Below are 19,881 nucleotides of genomic sequence, written 5' to 3'. Positions count from 1 at the left end.
GATCCTTCTTTGAAAACAAAGTGGTTAGTTTAATAACTGACAGACAGGTTTGTGAACAAATTTCCCGATACGTGACGGTTCATAAACCTGATTTGACTGACCTCTATAAAGCCTCCAGAGCTTCTTCCTCTTGGTACTATGCCAAATTATAATCCATCAGGTGGGCTGACTTACATTTTGTTACTCAAAAAACGTTTTTTAAAAACTGAAAGGAAACACAGCTGAGATAACTCGAGTACATTCATAGTTTTACCCATGCATATGACGTGGTGGCGTATGATGCATGTCATTCATGTACTTACATATAACTCACAATGCATTATGTAAACAAAGGATATTTAAACAATATATTTACAATAATACTCAAATATTACTGAAATATAACATTCACAACACACCTCTCTGCTTAGCTATAAACCAACTCAATATAGAATGCATCTCAACTTATATATAAAAATTATATAGTACAGCTACTATATAGACATCCACAGCACATTAACTTTTAAATTGTCCATTTCAGGGCTAAAGATTTGATTTGATTGTTGTGGAGGATTTATAACTTTTGTGGGATAGCGTCTTTCCTGACAAGGGGGATCACTCTGCTTGGCAGGAGAGAATTGTGGGGGTGAAATAATCTTAGGATCTGGAGTTGCCTCTGTAATGGTTGAAGGAGTTGACTCTCGGAATGCAGGAAATGGTTTTGACTGCAATGGACACCTTTTTTCTGGATGTGTTGGCATCCTGGACAGTGCTTGGCAAGCTTCACTGGACAATATGGGTCATAATATGTAAATACAGTGTCTGATGTTATACTTTCCTCTACCTTTTTGAAAGCCACCTCACACTGCTTTGTCTTTCCATTTCTTCCCGATCTGTAGTAATGAGTTCAGGGGGTGGAGCATAGTCTGCAAGTTTGGCAGGAACCTGTTGTAGTAATTGACAAATCCTCAGAAGGACCACAACTGTGACTTGCCTTTTGGCCCTGGAGCATCCAGCACTGCTTGAATTTTCTCAGCACACTTGTGAATCCTTGTGTGTCAATAGTGTGACCACAGTAAGTGATGCTTGGTTTAAAGAATATGCACTTCTTGTGTTCTGCTCTGAGCCCAAAATTTTCTCATCTTTTTAACACAGTCGTGAGATTTTGGAGATATTCCTTACCAATAACAATAATGTCATCCAGGTAACACTGAGCCTGGTCCATAGCAGGTGCAGATACTATTCTAAAGGTAAGCACATTATGGTGGTAAAGCCCTTTGTGAGTGTTTATGGTGAGAAACACTTTGGGCTCTTCTTCCATCTGTATGTTGGCCTCAGTTAAATTCACTTTACTGAAGGAATTTCCTCCAGGAGGGTTTGCAAAGATATCCTATATCCTGGGTAGAAGGTATTGACCTACTTATAGTACTGGGTTGACAGTGACCTTAAACTCACCACAGGTCCTGAAAAACTGATTCTTCTTGGCTTCTGGGACAACTAGCATTGTCCATAGGCTCCACTTAACATTGGAAATAGTTTCTTCAGCCTCCATGCAATCTGGCTTTCTGGTTACTTTATCACAGATGGTATAAGGAATCAAATAGGCTTTGCAAAACTTAGGATGGGTGGCATTATCATATAGCCCTATTTTACCCTTGATATGTTTGAGTTTTCCAGTGCTATCCTTGAACAGTGCAACAACACCATCCTATACCTTACTTAATTTACTTTCAGTTGACTCGAGCAGAGGATGTGGCATGCAAATAGTGGATAGATCTCCAATCACATAATAATTATCGCAGCCACTCATGTCCCACAATGCTAGCCCTCAAGATTCAATGGGTATTTCATTGTTAGAAATGTCATTCCCACAAAGACTATATTTTCTCCTAAGTAAGTTCGTAATTGGATATCTGCAGTCTTCAGTTCAGCATCTTTGAAATGCCATTCAAGCTCATTTTGTGGAATGACTTAAACAGCCAAGCCAGTGGTCAATTCCATTTTAATTAATTCGTTGTTTGTCTATTAGGCCATAAGATGTAGGAGCAGACTTAGGCCATTCAGGCCCTCCAGTCTGTTCTGCCATTCCATCATGGCTGATCCTGGATCCCACTCAACCCGAAACACCTGCCTTCTCACCATAACCTTTGATGCCCTGACCAATCGGGAAGCTATCAATTTTTGCTTTAAATATACCCACAGTCTTGGCCTCCACAGTTGTCTGTGGCAGAGCATTCCACAGATTCACTACTCTCTGGCTAAAAAATTCTTCCTGACCTCTGTTCTAAAGGGTCGCCCCTCAATTTTGAGGCTGCGCCCTCTGGTTCTGGACAGCCCACCATAGGAAACATCCTCTCCACATCCACCTTATTTAGTCCTTTCAACATTCGGTATGTTTCAATGAGATCCCTTCACATTCTTCTATATTCCAGTGAGTACAAGCCCAAAGCTGCCAAATGCTTCAAATATGTTAACCCCTTCATTCCCAGAATCATCCTCATGAGCCGCCTCTGGATTCTCTTCAGTGACAACCTTTCTGGGATATATAAAACATTGAAATCTACAGCACATTACAGGCCCTTCGGCCCTCAATGTTGTGCCGACCATGTACCCTACTCTAGAAACTGCCTAGAATTTCCCTAGCACATTGCCCTCTATTTTTCTAAAGTCCAGGTACCTATGTAAGAGTTTCTTAAAATACCCTGTTGTATCTGCCTCTACCATCTTCTCGGGCAGTGCAATCCATGCATCCACCACTCTGTGTAAGAAAAAAAACATACCCCTGACATCCCTTCTGTACCTACTTCCAAGCACCTTAAAACTATGCCCCCTCATTTAACCATTTCAGCCCTGGGAAAAAGCCTCTGGCTAATCACACAATCAATACCTCTCATCATCTTATACACCTCTATCAGGTCAACTCTCATCCTCTGTCATTCCAAGGAGAAAAGGCTAAGTTCACTCAACTATTCTTGCTGACCAAGGTCTTGTATAGCTGTAACATTACCTCACAGCTTTTGAACTCAACCCCACAGTTGGAGTGCCAACACACCATACACCTTTTTAATATGCCTTGCATGTACATTAGGCTCTGTAATGAGCCAACCTACAGCCAGGAAGTGATGACCCCCCTCCTGTTAAACTGTTTGAGGTAACTTATTTCTTATTCTTTCTTATCTCTCTTCTAATATCTGTGCACTTGTAATGCTACTGTGACACTTTAATTTCCTTTGGGATCAATTATCTATCTATTAGAAATATGTCAATTATGGGATGTTAAAATTCAACCGATTTTATATTTATTTCCTGTTCAAAACATTCTGCTAAATGTTAACATAAAAAAGGGGTTAGTTTGCTTTCAACATTTCATATGTTGGTTGCAAGAACTCAATTAGCAATGTAAAAATAACCATTTTGTGCATGAATACACAACTTTTAAATGACAAAAGGCTCATTTCTTAAGTTATATTCAACCAAAAAGTTCAATTAAAATGTCCTTTTATGAACACTGGCTCAGAACAAATAATTAAAATAAGCCACAGACATGGAATCAATGCCACTTAGAGAAAGATTTCAAATCTTCTACATGTATAATCAAATTTCTAAAATATCTAGGTCTAATTTTTAACAATGCCCTGGGTCTAATATTCAGATGATCCCTTGTCCTGAACCTCATTCAAGGGAAATACTTGCATAGAAGCATGATAGAATGTTGGTGGCCACTCTACCCACGAATTCAAGGCCAGAACATCGCAGAGCATTCTAGTCAAACCCATGTCTCCAAGTCTTTTCTCATCATTAAGCAATTTTTAAAGCCAAAAATACTTGCTTCATGAAAAGTCAAAAAGCTGCAGATGCTGGAAATCTGAAATAAAAAAGCAGAAAATGCTGAAAACATCCAGTAGGTCTAGAAAGAGAAATAGAGGTAATATTTCAGGAAAAGCAAGCTTCAGTTAGAAATATTCATTGTCTCCCTTTCCACAGGATCTGGCTGAGCTGCCGAGCACTTTTTATGAATATTTATCAGAAACTAGTCCTCGACTCCTCTCCTAAATGCAACAGCTTGTCTCCATTGATTCTAAATCAGTTATGATTTTGCACACCTCTATTGAATCGCTTGCCTTCTCAACTCCCTTGGACCTCCAGAGATGAGTCCTATAACTTAAAAGCTGTATGACCACCATGCCGCACTACAATGATTGGAACAGGAGCCTTATACAGACTGGACTGGGTAAAGGATTAAAAGAACATTATTCAGCCTATTGAATATATGTAACAATTTAAAGAAACTCTTGGTAACTTAGCATTGGTTTATTATTGTCACATGTATCAAGATGCAGTGAAAGCTTGTGCTGCATGCTATTCATACAGATCAGTTTATTACATGGCACATTGAGGTAGAAGAGGAAAAACAGTAAAAATGCAGAATAAAGTGTAACAACTGCAGAGAAAGCTGCAATGAAGTGCAAGATCGTAATGAGACTTTACTAGTACTTAATAATAATTTTTAAAATCCTTTCGAAAACATTCCAGCCTGTTCGGACAGGCGCATAAATGGTAAAGGATACTGATATGGGGCCCAAAACTGTTGACAATACTCCCAAGTGCGGCCTGACCAGTGTCTTATAAAACCTCAGAATTATATCTTTGTTTTTATACTCTATTGTCCTTGAAATGAATGCCAACATTGCATTTGCCTTTATTACCATAGACTCAACCTGTAAATTAACTTACTGGGAGTCTTCCATGAGGTTTCCTAAGTCCCTTTATACCTCTGAAGTTTGAATTTTCTCCCCATTTAGATAATAGTCTGCAATATTGTTCCTTTGACCAAAATGCATTATCATACTTTTCCCAAAACTGTCTTCCATTTGCCACTTTTTTGCCCATTCTTCCAATCCTTCTGCAATCGCATTGCTTTCACAGAACTACCTATCCCTGCATATCATAGAACATAGAAATCTACAGCACGTTACAGGCCCTTTGGCCCACAATGTTGTGCCAACCATGTAACCTACTTTAGAAACTGCCTAGAATTTCCCTGGCGCATAGCCCTCTATTTTCTAACTCAATATACCAATCTGAGTGGCTCTTAAAAAGACCCTATTATACCTGCTTCCACTGCTGCTGCCGGCAGTGCATTCCATGCACCCACCACTCTTTGTGTGGAAAAACTTACCCCTGACATCCCCTTGGTACCTATTTCCAAGCACCTTAAAACTATGCCCCCTCATGTTAGCCATTTCAGCCTGGGGAAAAAAGCTTCGGGCTATTGACATGATCAATCCACAAACTTTGCCACAAAGCCATCAACCTAAATCATTGACAACCAAAATGAAAAATATAGCGATCCCAATACTAACCATTGAGGAACACCATTAGTCACTGTCAGCCACCCAGAAAAAGCCCCCTTTATTCCCACTTGTTGCCTCCTGTCTGTCAGCCATTCCTTGATCCATGCCAGTATTTTTCCTGCAATGCCATGGGATTTTATCTTGTTAAAGCAGCTTCATGTGGGGCACCTTATGAAATGCCTTCTGAAAATCCAAGTAAATGACACCCCCTGCCTCTCCTTTGTCCACCTCTTTCTTTCTTCCTTGAAGAACTCTTTAACAGATTTGTCAGGCAAGACTTCCCTTTACAAAAACCGTGCTGATTTTGACTTATTTTATCATTATTGTCCAAGTATCCCGAAACCTCATTCTTAATGGACTCCAACATATTCCCAACCACTGAGGTTAAACTAACAGGCGTATAATTTCCATTCCTTTGCCTTCCTCCCCCTTAAAGAATGGAGTGATATTTGTAATTTTACAGTCCTTCAGGACCATGCCAGAATCAAGTGACTTTTGAAAGATCATGACCAATGCATCTGCTATCACTAAAGAAACCTCTTTCAAAACTCTAGGACGGGGGTCGGCAACTCGCGGCTCTGGAGCCGCATGCGCCTCTTTCATCCCTCTGCTGCGGCTCCCCGTGGTTTGTTAGTTTTTGAAATGTAATTCGAAATTTGAAGATTATGGTGATCTTGTACAATCTAAAAACGTTGTGGAGACCCCATTTCCTGGCACATCCGAACCGGCTCACAATTAGCCACCGTTCCGGCTAACGAAGATAGCCTACGGGGGTTTGTGAGTACGTGTCTTTTGGAGCATCCGCGCCCACGGGGACGGGTTGTGGGAGGCTTTAAAGCAAGGCTGTTTAGTTCGAATAAAGTTACCTTTGACTGCAGTGTCTTTATTTTAGCGCTGTGTGTAGCACACCGCTACAACGTGTTTTTTATCGCTATTAATATACATCACCACTGCCAATGCCTGACACCCGCCAGTGCGCGCTTTCTTTTAATTCTTCGATCCAAGGTAGGCTAACTATGGAGTAACCTTCAACCCAACGTCTTTTTTTCGGAGTTCAAAATGTTTTTGTTGCATGCAAAAATGTAATTTCATTTTCTCTGCAGGAGTTCATCAATTTCATAAATGCAACACATTATAGTTTGTTTATACATAGCATAAAGGCAAAAAAAAACCGTTGTATGTAGTGTTATTTCATTTTAAATGTCAAAAGGGTTTTGTGGCTCCCAGTGTTTTCTTTTCTGTGGGAAATGGGTGCATATTGGCTCTTACAGTGGTAAACGTTGCCGACCCCTGCTCTAGGATGTAGTCCATCTGGTCCAGGTGACTTATCCACTTTAAGACCTTTCAGTTTGCTTAGCATTTTTTCCTTTGCAATGGCACTCACTCCTGCTCGCTGACACTCACAGACGTCTGGTACACTGCTCGTGTCTTCCACAATGAAGACTGATGCAAAGTACTTATTAAGTTCATCCGCCATTTCATTGTCCCCCATTACTACCACAACAACATCATTTTTCGGTGGTCCAATATCAACTCTCACCTCCCTTTTAATCTTCATATTATTGAAAAAAGCTTTTCGTATCCTGCTTTATATTATTGGCTAGTTTGCCCTCACTTTTTATCTTTTCCCTTCTTACGGCTTTTTTAGTTGCCTTTTGTTGGATTTTAAAAGTTTCCTAATCATCCAACTTGCCACTCACTTTTGCTACCTTATATGCCCCTTCTTTGGCTCTTATGCAGTCCTTAACTTCCATTGTCAGCCATGGTTGTTTACCCTTTCCATTTGAGAACTACTACTTCTGTGAACTATTCACAGAAACTTCAGCCACCTCTGCTCTCTTTTAAATCCACCTGAGTAAGCTCCTCTCTCATGTCTCTATAATTCCCTGTATTCTAATGCAATATTGATACAACTGACTTGTGCTTCTCCATGTCACATGTCAAATGACAGTATGAATTCAAACATATTATGATCGCTCAATCCCCTTCCATTTTGAAGTTCCCTATTACAAGTGTGACAATATCCTTATTACATACCCTTTCCAGCGCGCGCACTCTCTCTCCCTCGCGCGCGCACACACGCACACACTGCTACTACATATGCTAGATATGATTTCCGTAATGATTTTTTTTACCCTTGCAGTTCTTAACTTCACCCACAAAGATTCAACATTCTTTGACCCTATGTCACCTCTTTATAAAGAAGTAATTCCATCTCTTACCAACAGAGCTTCACCACCGCCTATGCTTTCTTGTCTGTCCTTTCAATACAAAGTATATCCTTTGATATTAAGCTCCCAACTTAGACCTTCTTTCAACCACGACTCATTGATTCCCACAATGTCATACAGATGAATCTCTAATTGTTCCATACAAGTCCATCCACCTTATTTCGAAAACAATGTGCATTTAAAAACAGCACCTTCGGTCCTGTGTTCTTCATCCTTTTGAATTTTGCCTCTGTGGTACATTTTAACTCTTGTCATTGTCTGCATTTGTACCCGATAATTGACTTATCCTGCCTTACCTTACTGGTAAACCTACTGGCTCATCCTCAGCTCTGTCATATTTGTTCCCACCATCCTCCCATGTTAGCTTAAACCACTTCCAACAACTCTAGCAAACCTGCCCACAAGGAAGTTGGTTTCCCTTGGATTCAAGTGCAACCTGTTGCTTTTGTACAGGCCACACCTACCCCAGAGGAGGTCCCAATTATCCAGAAGTCTAAATCCCTGCCCCCTTCTCCAATCCTTTAGCACACATTTACCTGCCACCTCATTCTATTCCTATCCTCACTATCGCATGGCACATGTAACAATCCCGAGATTACTATTATGGAAATCCAGTTTCTCAACTTCCTTCCTAACTCCCTGTATTCTGTTTTCAGGATCTCCTCGCTTTTTCTGATCATGTCTTTAGTAACAATATATACCATGACTTCTGGCTACTCACCCTCCCGTTTCAGGGTATTGTGGACACGTTCAGAAACATTGCGGACCCTGCCACCTGGGAGGCAGACTAGTACTGTATCTGTGTTTCCTTTTTGCATCCACAGAATCACTTCTGTCTCCCTAACTATAGAGTCCCTGTTACTGCTGCTAACCTCTTCATTTCTCTACCCTTAAGTGCCACAGGGCCAGACAAAGTTGCTTCCCCCAGTAGGTCATTTCCTACCCACCAGCAGTACTCAAAATGGAGTACTTCTTGTCGAATGGGATACCCATAGGGGTGCTTTCCACTATCCGATGTTTTCCCTTCCCTCTCTTGACAGTCACCCATTTATTTGTCTCCTGTGGCCCCACTGTGACTACCTCCCTATAGCTCCTGTCTACCACTTCCTCACTTTCCCTAATAAGCCGAAGGTCATTGAGCTGCGGCTCCAGTCCATAACACAGTCTTTAAGGAGCTGCATCTCAAAGCACCTGGTGCCGATGTGCCCTTCAGGGAAGCTGGAAGTCTCCTGGAAATCCCACATCTGGCACACAGAATAGAACATTGGCCCTGCAGACGTACCACCTATTCCTTTAAGAGTTAAATGAGAAATAAGCTTACCTACTTACCTCTCCTCTGCCTTTCTCGCTGAAGCCTGTTGGGCCAAGTCTTTCCACTCTGACTCAGACCACTCCAACAATGACCGCTCCTCGAGACAGTACCTCTCTTTTCTGGAGCCTGGGGTTTTCGAGCTCCGCTCTGGATCTCCAAGGGAACACTTCTACTACATCTACGCCACTGTCCAATCAAAGACATATGCTGAAAACTGGTTGCTTTTTTGAGCTCTGCTGTGAACCTGTGTGGAAATGCTTCTACTATTGTTAGTTTTCACATTATAAATCTCAAGGCTACACAGTCCCATGTCATTCTCATCATTATCAGACTTTTCATCAATAGCATGCAGTTTAGTAATCTTTTTGAAACTGCAAGTTGACTTTTTATCTTTTTCACTTTCCTGTGCAGACCATTTATTTTTGTCTGGCCAACAGGCTTTTTGTATATGCCCTACTTTGTGGCATTATCTGTAAGTTCCACTTTTTAAACCTACATTGGTCTGGTGTATGTGGGCCCCTGCCAGAACAGTAACACAATTTGTTCAACAGGCCGGTTTCTGTTTAGACATTATAAGTTTGTTCTCAGAAATTTTCTTTCCTGGCTGCAATTCAAGTGTCTCTGTCTGTTGTTTCCATTGATATAGCTATTTCAACTGTTCTTTTCAATGTAAGCTGTGCTTCAGTTAGGAGCCGCCTTTAAGGTTCCACAAACTAAACGATTTCTCAGTGTATCATTGTGCCTGTCACTGAATTAAGAATGCTTAGTTAATCTCTTCACCTCAGCCACATATGCTGAAATAGACTCCCCTTTCTTTTGATTCTGCTTATGAAACCTAATGAATTCTACAATCAACAATGGCTTCAGTTATAAATGTTCCTGCAATACTTTCATGATATCAGCTGGTTTTCTTGGAGCTGTTGAACTTCTATGTAAACTGTATACCTTTAAATCCAATGCACTCAGCAAAACTGGCACTTACTTCTCATCAGCTATTTCATTTGCTTCAAAGAACAGCTCAATTTGCTCAGTATACACATTCCAGTTATCTCTTGTGCAATCAAACATGTCTATTTTTCTGATGTAGCCTCTATTTCTCTTTTTTATATTTCTATATTTCTCTTTTTTTATTATATAAGATAAATTATCACCCAGTTTTCACTGTTTATGAACCTGTGAATTTGTCCAATTCTGCCTTTTAAAAAAAAATTTGAATGTCTCACTACACTTCATCAGATAGGTAGTATTCTCGAGTTTCTTTAAAACTTCCTTATTGCCACTGTTATATTTAGTAACTCCAAAATATAAGAACATAAAGATGATTTGAAAAGAAACACAAAGCTAGGACCATTCATGGTTTAGCATTAAGTGAGACACGCATGTACAATGTGGCATAATAACATGTGCCATTCATATACTTCTTACATATAACCCATAAACAACAAATAATGCTTATCAAACAATATATTTACAATATTATTGAAATATTAAAGACACAACCCTGACCTCGCAGTTAAACTTTAATGGAAGAAGGTCATTAGCTAAACTGGCAATTTAAGGAAATGTGGTTAGTTTAAATTTGAAAATATACTATAATAACTTAAAGAAATTAGTATTAATATAAATGATAAAGAGGAAACTTGTGCAACACACAAAAAGTGCTGGAGGAATTCAGCAGACTAGGCAGAATCTACGAAGAAAGGTACAGTCGATGTTTTGGGCTGAGAATCTTCACGCAGGACTGGAGAAAAAAAAGTGAGAAGTCAGAATTAGGTGGGGGAAGGGGAGGAAGAGACACAAAGTTATAGGTTACACTGGGAAGTTGGTGGTGGGGGTGTGAAGTAAAGAGCTAGGAAGTTGATAGGTATAAGAGATACAGGGCTAGAGAAGGGAGAATCTAATTGGAGAGGACCAAAGGGCAGGGAAGGAAGGAGAGGGTGAGGAGCACCAGAGGGAGGTCATGGACAGATAAGGAGATAAGGTGAGAATGGAAAAATGGGAATAAGGAATGTTGAGGGGGCCTTACTGGAAGAAATTGATGAAATTGAAATTGAGAAATTGATGTTCATGCCATCAAGCTGGAGGCTACCATTAGGAATATACGGTGTTGCTCCTCCAATCTGAGTGTGGCCTCATTGCTGCAGTAGAGTAGGCCATGGACTGGCATGTTGGAATGGTAATGGGAAGTGAAATTAAAATAGGTGGCCACACAGGGAGCAACAGCTACAATAGGTGATCCTAACAGGCTGTCAGTTGAAGTGTCGCTTCAGCTAGAAGGACTGTTTGGGGCCCTGAGTGGTAGTGAGGGAAGAGGTGTAGGGGCAGGTGTAGCACTTGTTCCACTTGCAAAATTAAGTGTCAGGAGGGAGATCAGTAGAGAGGGTCGAATGGACAAGGGAGTCAGATAAGGAGCAATCTCTGTGGAAAGCAGAAAGAGGGTGGGGGGAGGGAGAGATGTGTTTGGTGGTGGGATCCTGTTGGAGATGGCGGAAGTTAAGGAGGATTATGTGCTGGACATGGAGGCTGTTGGGGTAGTAGGTGAGGACAAGAGGAACCCTATCCCTTGTGGGGTGGTGGGAGAATGGGTCATCACTTCACCTGTGAGTCTGTTGGGGTCATCTACTGTGGTTTCTTTTTTTTGTATGCCTTTTTAACAATTTCCATGAAAATTTGGCTAAATTGGATATCCACTTAGTCGGGCCAATATGTATTGGAGCTGCTGTCTCAGTTAACTGGAATCCACTGTACATGCTTGTAGTTTTGGTGAACTACATATACCTGTCTGGACACGCCCCCCCCCCCCCCCGGCTGACTGCTGCTGTGGCTCCTCCCACGGACCCCAGTATAAAGACGATTGGAGACACCGCCCCGGCCTCAGTCTCCAGGATGTAGTGTGGTGGTCAATTGCTGCTTGTTCTTTCTTCCAGCCAATAAAAGCCTATATCTCGCCTCACGTCTCAGAGAGTTATTGATGGTGCATCAAGTTTGTTATAGACAACGTACAAATTTTAAGAATTATTATAAAGCAAATCAACTTAGATTTATTGCATCTTTTTTTGAGAAAGATAGACCGGCATGGATTAGAATAGAACTAGATAAAATAGGAGAAAATACATCAGAAGATTTTATATATAAATGGGAATCTAAATGGATACGGGAAAAGAAAGAATCTCCTATATTAAAATATTTGATTGACTTATGGAATAAGATAAATGTTGATGATGAGACAAAGAAATCTTTATTAGCAAAGAGATCTTTAATTCAAAATAGACTTATTCCTTTTACAATGGATAATCAACTTTTATATAATTGGCTTCAAAAAGGGATTAGATATATAGGAGATTGTTTTGAAGGAGGTATATTAATGTCATTTGATCAATTAAAGAATAAATATAAAGTATCAAACAACACTCTTTTTTTGTTAATTCCAATTAAGGGCTTATTTAAGAGAAAAATTATGTCAAACAATGTTATTGCCGAAATCTAATGAAATAGAAACTTTAATTCAAAAAGGAAAAACTAAAAAATGTATTTCTTGTATGTATAGCTTGATTCAAAAACAGGCGATTAAACAAGGAATAAGTCAAGACAAAAATGGGGAAGTGACTTGAATATTAAAATTGAAGAAACAAATTGGTCAAGACTATGTCTTGATAGTATGACAAATACAATAAATGTCCGGTTAAGATTAGTGCAATATATTTTTTTTACATCAATTATGTATTACACCACAAAAAATAAATTAATTAAATCCAAATTTATCTGATCAGTGTTTCCAATGTAACCAAGAAATTGGTGCTTTTTTACATTCTACTTGGTCTTGTTCTAAAATTCAACCTTTTTGGACAAATTTAAGAGTTTTATTGGAACACAAATTCCACATAATCCAATATTATTTTTATTAGGTGATATTGAAGGGATAAAATCGAAACCCAAATTGAATAAGTATCAGAAAGAATTCATAAAAATTGCACTGGCTGTAGCCAAAAAGGCTATTGCAGTTACTTGGAAATCGGATTCATACCTAAGTATAGATCATTGGAAGAATGAAATTTCCGGCTGTATTCCACTTGAAAAAATTACTTATAATTTAAGAGATAAATATGAAACATTTTTGAAAACTTGGCACTCTTATTTACAAAAGACAGGATTAAATATATAGGTGCTCCGGAGATGAAATAATTGGTTATTTGGGGAAAGAAATAAATATATATACTAAAGTTATTACAAACTCCGTGGAGCATGTGGGGATCTTCCGATATCCAGGCACTCTTTCTTTCTTTCTTTTTTTTCTTTTTCTTTTTCTTTTTTTTCTATAGGGATGTTAGGGGGAGGGGGAAGGGTATATATTTTTTTCTTTCTGTAATCATTTGAAAACTCAAAAAAGTTTGTTATAGAATTCTTTGTGAAGTTACAATATAACCAATTTTGAAAGATTTTTATTGATATACACAGATGCTGTAGAAGTTCTTTAACATTTTATACATAAAAATTTTAAATGACATTATTGGTACATGTACAGCTGAGGCATTTGGTAATTGTTTTATTATTGTCATGTACCAAAATACATTGTAAGTCCTTTGTTTACATGTTATTTGGACAGATAATTTCATACATTGAGGTATCAGAATCAAGTTTATCATCACTAACGTATGTTGTGAAATTTGTTTTACAACAGATTTAACAACCTATGTCAGTGATAGTTTTAGTAGTAGAAAAGGAAACCAATAACTCAATACATTCCTGCATGCTTAGCTATAAACTCCCTCAATAGATAATGCATCTCAACTATATACACCGTATACTATAGAATATAACTACTATATGCAGACGTCTACAACATAAGCCCATTCAGGACTAAAGATTTAATCACTGTGAAGGATTTCAGACACTTGTGGGATATCATCTTTTCTGACAAGGGAAATCACTGCTTGGCAGAGGAGACTTGTGGCTGTGAAAACAACCTCAGGTTCTAGGGCCTCCACAGCGGTGGTTGTAGGAGGTAGCTCTGACACTACAAAAAGTGGTTTTGACAGCTCCGGATGCCTTTCTTCTTCCTTTTCCTTCTACCAGGTCATGCATTTTGATCTCGGGCAGGTGCACTTATTTCACTGAAATATTCTCTTATTAATGATTTCATGATTTCCTCATCCACTACATTATCTGATATATAGAAATCCTCTATTTTAATTTCTCCATTGACTTGTTTCTTTTTGCCCTTCCATTCATCCTGCTGGGCTCTGATCTTTGCATCTACTTTTACAAGCAGCTTTTTTATCTCCCACTTGAAGTTCATGGAATAACCTTAATGCTTGTAGAGTAGATTCTGGTTGTTTATACTCAACAAAAGCCAAATTCTTGCAACTTTCCTGATGCTTTTTGAACTCTCTTCCAGCCTAAAACTAAGCCATATTTCATAAATAATGTAATTATTACTCTGGAGGTGGAGTGGAGTAATGATGGCACTAAACAGCAACTCCTTTGCTTGCACCTTCAGAAACAGTTCTATTTCCATGTTTAATAACTTTATTTTTCCCTTTCAGTGTTCTTTTGAAGACCCTAACCTGGAGTCCACGCTGAATTCGGTTCTTTGCAGGAATAGGACCTGCTCTTAGGGTTTCACACTGGCCGTTGTTTGGCACGCCAAGTGCTCGGCATAAGAGTCTGGCTCGGATTTGGAAGCCTAGGATCATGGGGCTCTGGAGACAGGCAGATTGAGGGTTGGTGTCATGGCAGCAGACCCGTGTCGTTGAGGGAGTCAAAATATCTATGGCTGTGTGCCTGGAGACCTGGGATCTTTGAGATCTTCAGGCACAGAGCCTGAAAAAAGCAACGTAATGGACTTTTAACTTCATAAACCAGCGAGCTGCTTGTTATGTCTCCCTGCTCACTGGGAAAATGGAAACATCTCCTTTTCCCTTATTAGAGAGGGGGAGAGAGAGAGAGACTGTGGTATGTAGTATACCAGGTGAAACACAAAGTCTTTGGGGATAGTGCAAGTCTGTGTCTTTGCTATTGCTTTGCTCATGCTTCAGTGCCTGATGGCACGTGCTAATGCATTTTTTTGCCAGTGGGGGCGAGGGGGAGATTGTTGCTTATGCTTGGGATGGGGGGAACTGGGGGAGGGACTATGGGGTTCTAACATTCAGCTGTTGGTCATTCTTTGGGGGCACTCCTCTGTTTTTCGTGGATGGTTGTGAAGAAAAAGCATTTCAGGATGTGTGTTGTATACATTTCTCTGACATTAAATTAGACTTTTGAACCTTTGAAATAATCACCTGATCAAAATATCATAAGCTTTCTCAGACATTTTGCCCGCAAAAACTGTTGTAGTCAGACCACTGCTTTTGTTACTTTTACAATTCCTCTGAGCAATGTGGCCTTTCCTCGGTCCAATATGCTTTCCAACCACAGAGTTTGGCACCAACAACTATTTATCCTCTGTTGGGTAATGTTTCATTGTATACAGCATACAGACAGTTGTAGCATCATCCAATACCTTTCTTAATTTGCTTTCAGACTCTGTTGCAGGGGATGCGGCATGCAAAATGTTGGATGGATTTCCAAACAAGTTGTAATTGTCTCCGCCACTCATGTCCCCACAATGCATGTTCTCCTGATTTTTACCACATATAATCTCAACATGGCTTGTTGGTTGTTGTATTTCATTGTCACCAATATCATTCCCACAGGAGTATGCTTTTCTCCACTGTAAGTTCTTAGTTGGAGAGTTAGGCCTGGGCATTTTCAATTCAGAAGCTGCAATTTTGTTCATGCTCGCTTTAATTCCTGACTGCAACTTAAGTTTAATTCTCATTCAACCATACATGAATACCCATGAATACAGCCAAATGAAACAGTGTTACTCGGGGGTCAAAGTGCTAAACACAGTACCAACAGTCACACACAACACACACACAAGATAGCAAACACAAATGATATCACAATCACTCAATAAAAGAGTCCAAAACTCATGCCATCAATCTACATTTGATCACAATAGAGATAGAGTTTGTCACCGACCGAGCCAACACTTGTGATGGTGGGGACAGCACCGACTCCAACTTGGATGGCACACAACACTGCCCCTGGTGGAGTGCAACGGCTCTGATGCCTCTCTCAGACAACACCGTGATTTGAGGCCGAGTCCTCACATATACAAGATAGCAAGCACATATAGAATATCAGTAAAATACAACCTTGCAAAATATATATGTGTATAGTCCAGACCCTGCAGTCTATTGAAATCTTCAGTCAACCACGTTAGAACTCATCCTTTGCCAAGCGAACAATAAAGGGCAGCACCCACTCTAGTCTAGACACCATGCCACACTGCTCCCAGTGGAGTGCAATGGATCCATTGCATCTTTCAGGTGACACCACGGCTTGTGGCCTAGTCCTTGCATATACAAGATAACAAGCACATATAGAACATCAGTAAAATACAGCCAGACAAAGTATATACGTGTATAGTTCAGACCCTTCACTCCATTGAAATCTTCAGTCAAGCACAATAGAGCTTGTATTCTGAGTGAACGCTGTGGTGGGGGGGGGGGGGGAAGGTAGCACCAACTCCAGTACAGATTACACACTATGCTGCCCCTTGTGGAGCGCATCAGCTCAGGAGCTTCTCTCTTGACAGCTGTAAACAGACAACCCACCGGCTTGAGGCCCTACCTCCAGTGAGTGGAACTAAAGTCCGCAGACGACCACAACAGAGCTTGTCTTCATCCAAGTGAATACTGCAATTGCGTCTCTGTTGATTCCACTGAAACAGCATTTTCAACTGCTCTTTTAAATGTAAGCCATGCTCGGAGTCATTTTTAAATGCTTCCTTGTAAGATTCCACAAACTAAATGATCTCTCAGTGCACCAAAATGACAATGTTCAGACAACCTCTTCAATTCAGCTGCATATACTGAAATGGACTCCCCTTCTTTTTGATTCCATTTCTGAAACATAAAGTATCCTGCAATCAATAATGACTTTGGTTCAAAAAGTTCTTGCATCAGTAGTAAAGTTGTTGGAAAGTATTCTAAGGGGCTAGATAGATAGGGGGCTAGTACACAGGACCAAAAGAAACTGCAAAGGGTTGTAAATTTAGTCGGCTCCATCTTGGCTACTAGCCTACAAAGTACCCAGGACAGGCATGGGCAAACTACGGCCCGCGGGCCATATGCGGCCCGTTAAGCTTTTTAATCCGGCCCGCAGAACTTGATGAAATTATATTAATAAACCTTGTTAACGCTTTTTCCCCGCAATTCTGGCATTTTCCCAATAGATGACGCACTCCATATATATTTGTGGCGACCCATTTCCTGGCACATTCGAACCGGTTCACAATTAGCCAGCGTTCCGGCTAAGGGAGATAGCCTGCAGGGATTTGCGAGCACAGAGCTTTGGAGCCTCTGCGCCACGGGGGGCAGGTTGAGGGAGGCTTAAAAGTGAGGCTGGGGATTTTGAATAAAGTTTTTTTCTTCGACTGCAGTTACTGACTCCGTGTCGTAATTTTAGCACTGCATGTAGCACACCGCTACACATTGACCTTTGTTGAGGTGCAGCGTATTACTCCACATTTGCGCTTTACTCTTTGTTCGGCTCGACCTATTTGTGTGAACAGGCGTTCAGCGTCATGAACATCAACAAAGCCAGCCACAGATCCAAGTTAACTGACCAAAACCTCAGATCCATCCTGAGAATCGCCACAACAAAACTAAATCCAGACTTTGATGCCCTGGCTAAAAAGGGAGACCAACAACACTGTTCCCACTGAAATTAAAAATAAGTTTCTTTGTTGTGTTATGTAAAAAATGCATTTGAAAATATTTTTTTCAATAAGCCTTACATGTTACATGTCATTTCTGTTAAGTGATGGACATGAGTAGTGCGCAGGTGCACGTACGTTCTCAAAATAAAAAATGCGCTCCAGATCAAATAACGCGCTCCGCATACTGGCGTGCTGTCACTGTTCTGTCCTTGTGCTGGTCGTTGTTGAGTTTTGGCACAGGGGACAATTGAATAAGAAGGAGCAGGACAAGTAGACCTGCATATCCTACCATTTTTGAAATAAAGACAGTCAGGAGGAGAGTGATGATGATAATATCTTGAAGGATAACAGAATTTTCAGTGCTTTAAAATAATAACTGTTACTATTAAAAAAAGCTGTATTTTATTCATTTAATTTTCAGTGTTTTAAAAGTCATTTCAATAAATAGCTAAATGCCATGAGACTTCAAAGACAGATATTTTGTTGTAATGCATTTGTTTATTTTCTCTTATGAGGTGTATTACCAAAACACTCCGTCCATCTGCTCCTGGTCCGGCCCCCCTATCAAACTTTAGAACCCTTTGTGGCCCACAAGTCAAAAAGTTTGCCCACCCCTGACCCAGGACATCTTCAAGGAGTGAAGTCTCAGAAAGGCAGTGTCCATTATTAAGGAAGTTGAGCACCCAGGGCATCCCCTTTTCTCATGGTTACCATCAGGTAGGAGTTACAGAAGCCTGAAAGCACACACTCAGCAATTATAGAACAGCTTCTTCCCCTCTGCCATCTGATTCCTAAGTGGACATTGAACCCTTGGATACTGCCTCACTTTTTTAATATAATGTTTTTTGCACGATTTTTAATCTATTCAATATACATATATATAACCATATAAAAATTACAACACAGAAACAGGCCAACTCGGCCCTTCTAGTCCATGCCGAATGCTTAGTCTTGCCGAGTCCCACCGACCTGCACTCAGCCCATAACCCTCCATTCCTTTACTGTCCATATACCTATCCAATTTTACTTTAACTTACAATATCAAACCTGCCTCTACCACTTCTACTGGAAGCTCATTCCACACAGCTACCACTCTGAGTAAAGAAGTTCCCCCTTGTGTTATCCCTAAACTTTTGCCCCCTAACTCTCAACTCATGTCCTCTTGTTTGAATCTCCCCTATTCTGAATGGAAAAAGCCTATCCATGTCAACTCTATCTATCCCCCTCATAATTTTAAATATCTCTATCAAGTCCCCCCTCAACCTTCTACGCTCCAAAGAATAAAGACATAACTTGTTCAATCTTTCCCTGTAACTTAGGTGCTGAAACCTAGGTAACATTCCAATAAATCTCCTCTGTACTCTCTCTATTTTGTTGACATCTTTCCTATAATACACTAACCTCCCTCAAGGTCCTAGAGAATATCCTGTCAGGAACCAGAGACGTATCCACTTTTATATTCTTTAAAAGCGCCAGTACTTCCTCTTCTTTTATCATCATAGTTTCCATAACTACCCTACTTGTTTCCCTTACCTTACACAATTCAATATCCTTCTCCTCAGTGAATACCGAAAAAATTGTTCAAAATCTTCCCCATCTCTTTTGGCTCCGCACTCAGCTGTCCACTCTGATTCTCTAAGGGAACAATTTTATCCCTCACTATCCTTTTGCCAGTAGTATAACTGTAGAAACCCTTTGTATTTATTTTCACCTTACTTGCCAAAGCAACCTCGTATCTTCTTGATGAAGGGTCTCAGCCCGAAACGTCGACAGCACTTCTCCCTATAGATGCTGCCTGGCCTGCTGTGTTCTACCAGCATTTTGTGTGTGTTGTTTGAATTTCCAGCATCTGCAGATTTCCTTGTGTTTGCTCATATCTTCTTTTAGCTTTTCTAATTTCTTTTGTTACGCCTGTGCCCCAGCTCTGAGGGGCTGAAGGGTACAAAGTAGCCCCCTCCTTTTTGAGAATCACAAGATCGCTATTAATTCGGGTTTGGGACCCAGGAAATGAGAGAGAGACACGCAGATTCCTCAAGGTTTGGAATGTGTCCTGGGCCTCCGAGAGACAAAGCCACGGATAACGGCCATTATCTCTTGGAGACGGAATTGTGTGTTGGGTACTGTACTATTCATCGAAGCCCGCAGGCAATGAACAGAGGGGGTTGGTTGAGGGATTGCGTCATCCCAACCTGATTGACATCTGAGACCCTGTGAGTCAGGATAAAAGAGGGTCTGGGG

General features: G+C 40.4%; 1 protein-coding gene across 3 annotated transcripts in view; it reads left to right on the top strand.

Moving 5' to 3' along the window:
* tsnax (translin-associated factor X) overlaps positions 1–19,881 on the top strand; it is a 124,361-nt gene that overhangs the window by 2,344 nt on the left and 102,136 nt on the right. The gene's annotated exons all lie outside the window — the stretch shown is intronic.

This window comes from Hypanus sabinus, chromosome 10 (assembly GCF_030144855.1).
Source record: "Hypanus sabinus isolate sHypSab1 chromosome 10, sHypSab1.hap1, whole genome shotgun sequence".
NCBI classification, from domain to species: domain Eukaryota; kingdom Metazoa; phylum Chordata; class Chondrichthyes; order Myliobatiformes; family Dasyatidae; genus Hypanus; species Hypanus sabinus.
The sequence above is the reverse complement of the archived record's forward strand: the minus strand, read 5'-3'. Positions and strand labels throughout refer to the sequence as shown.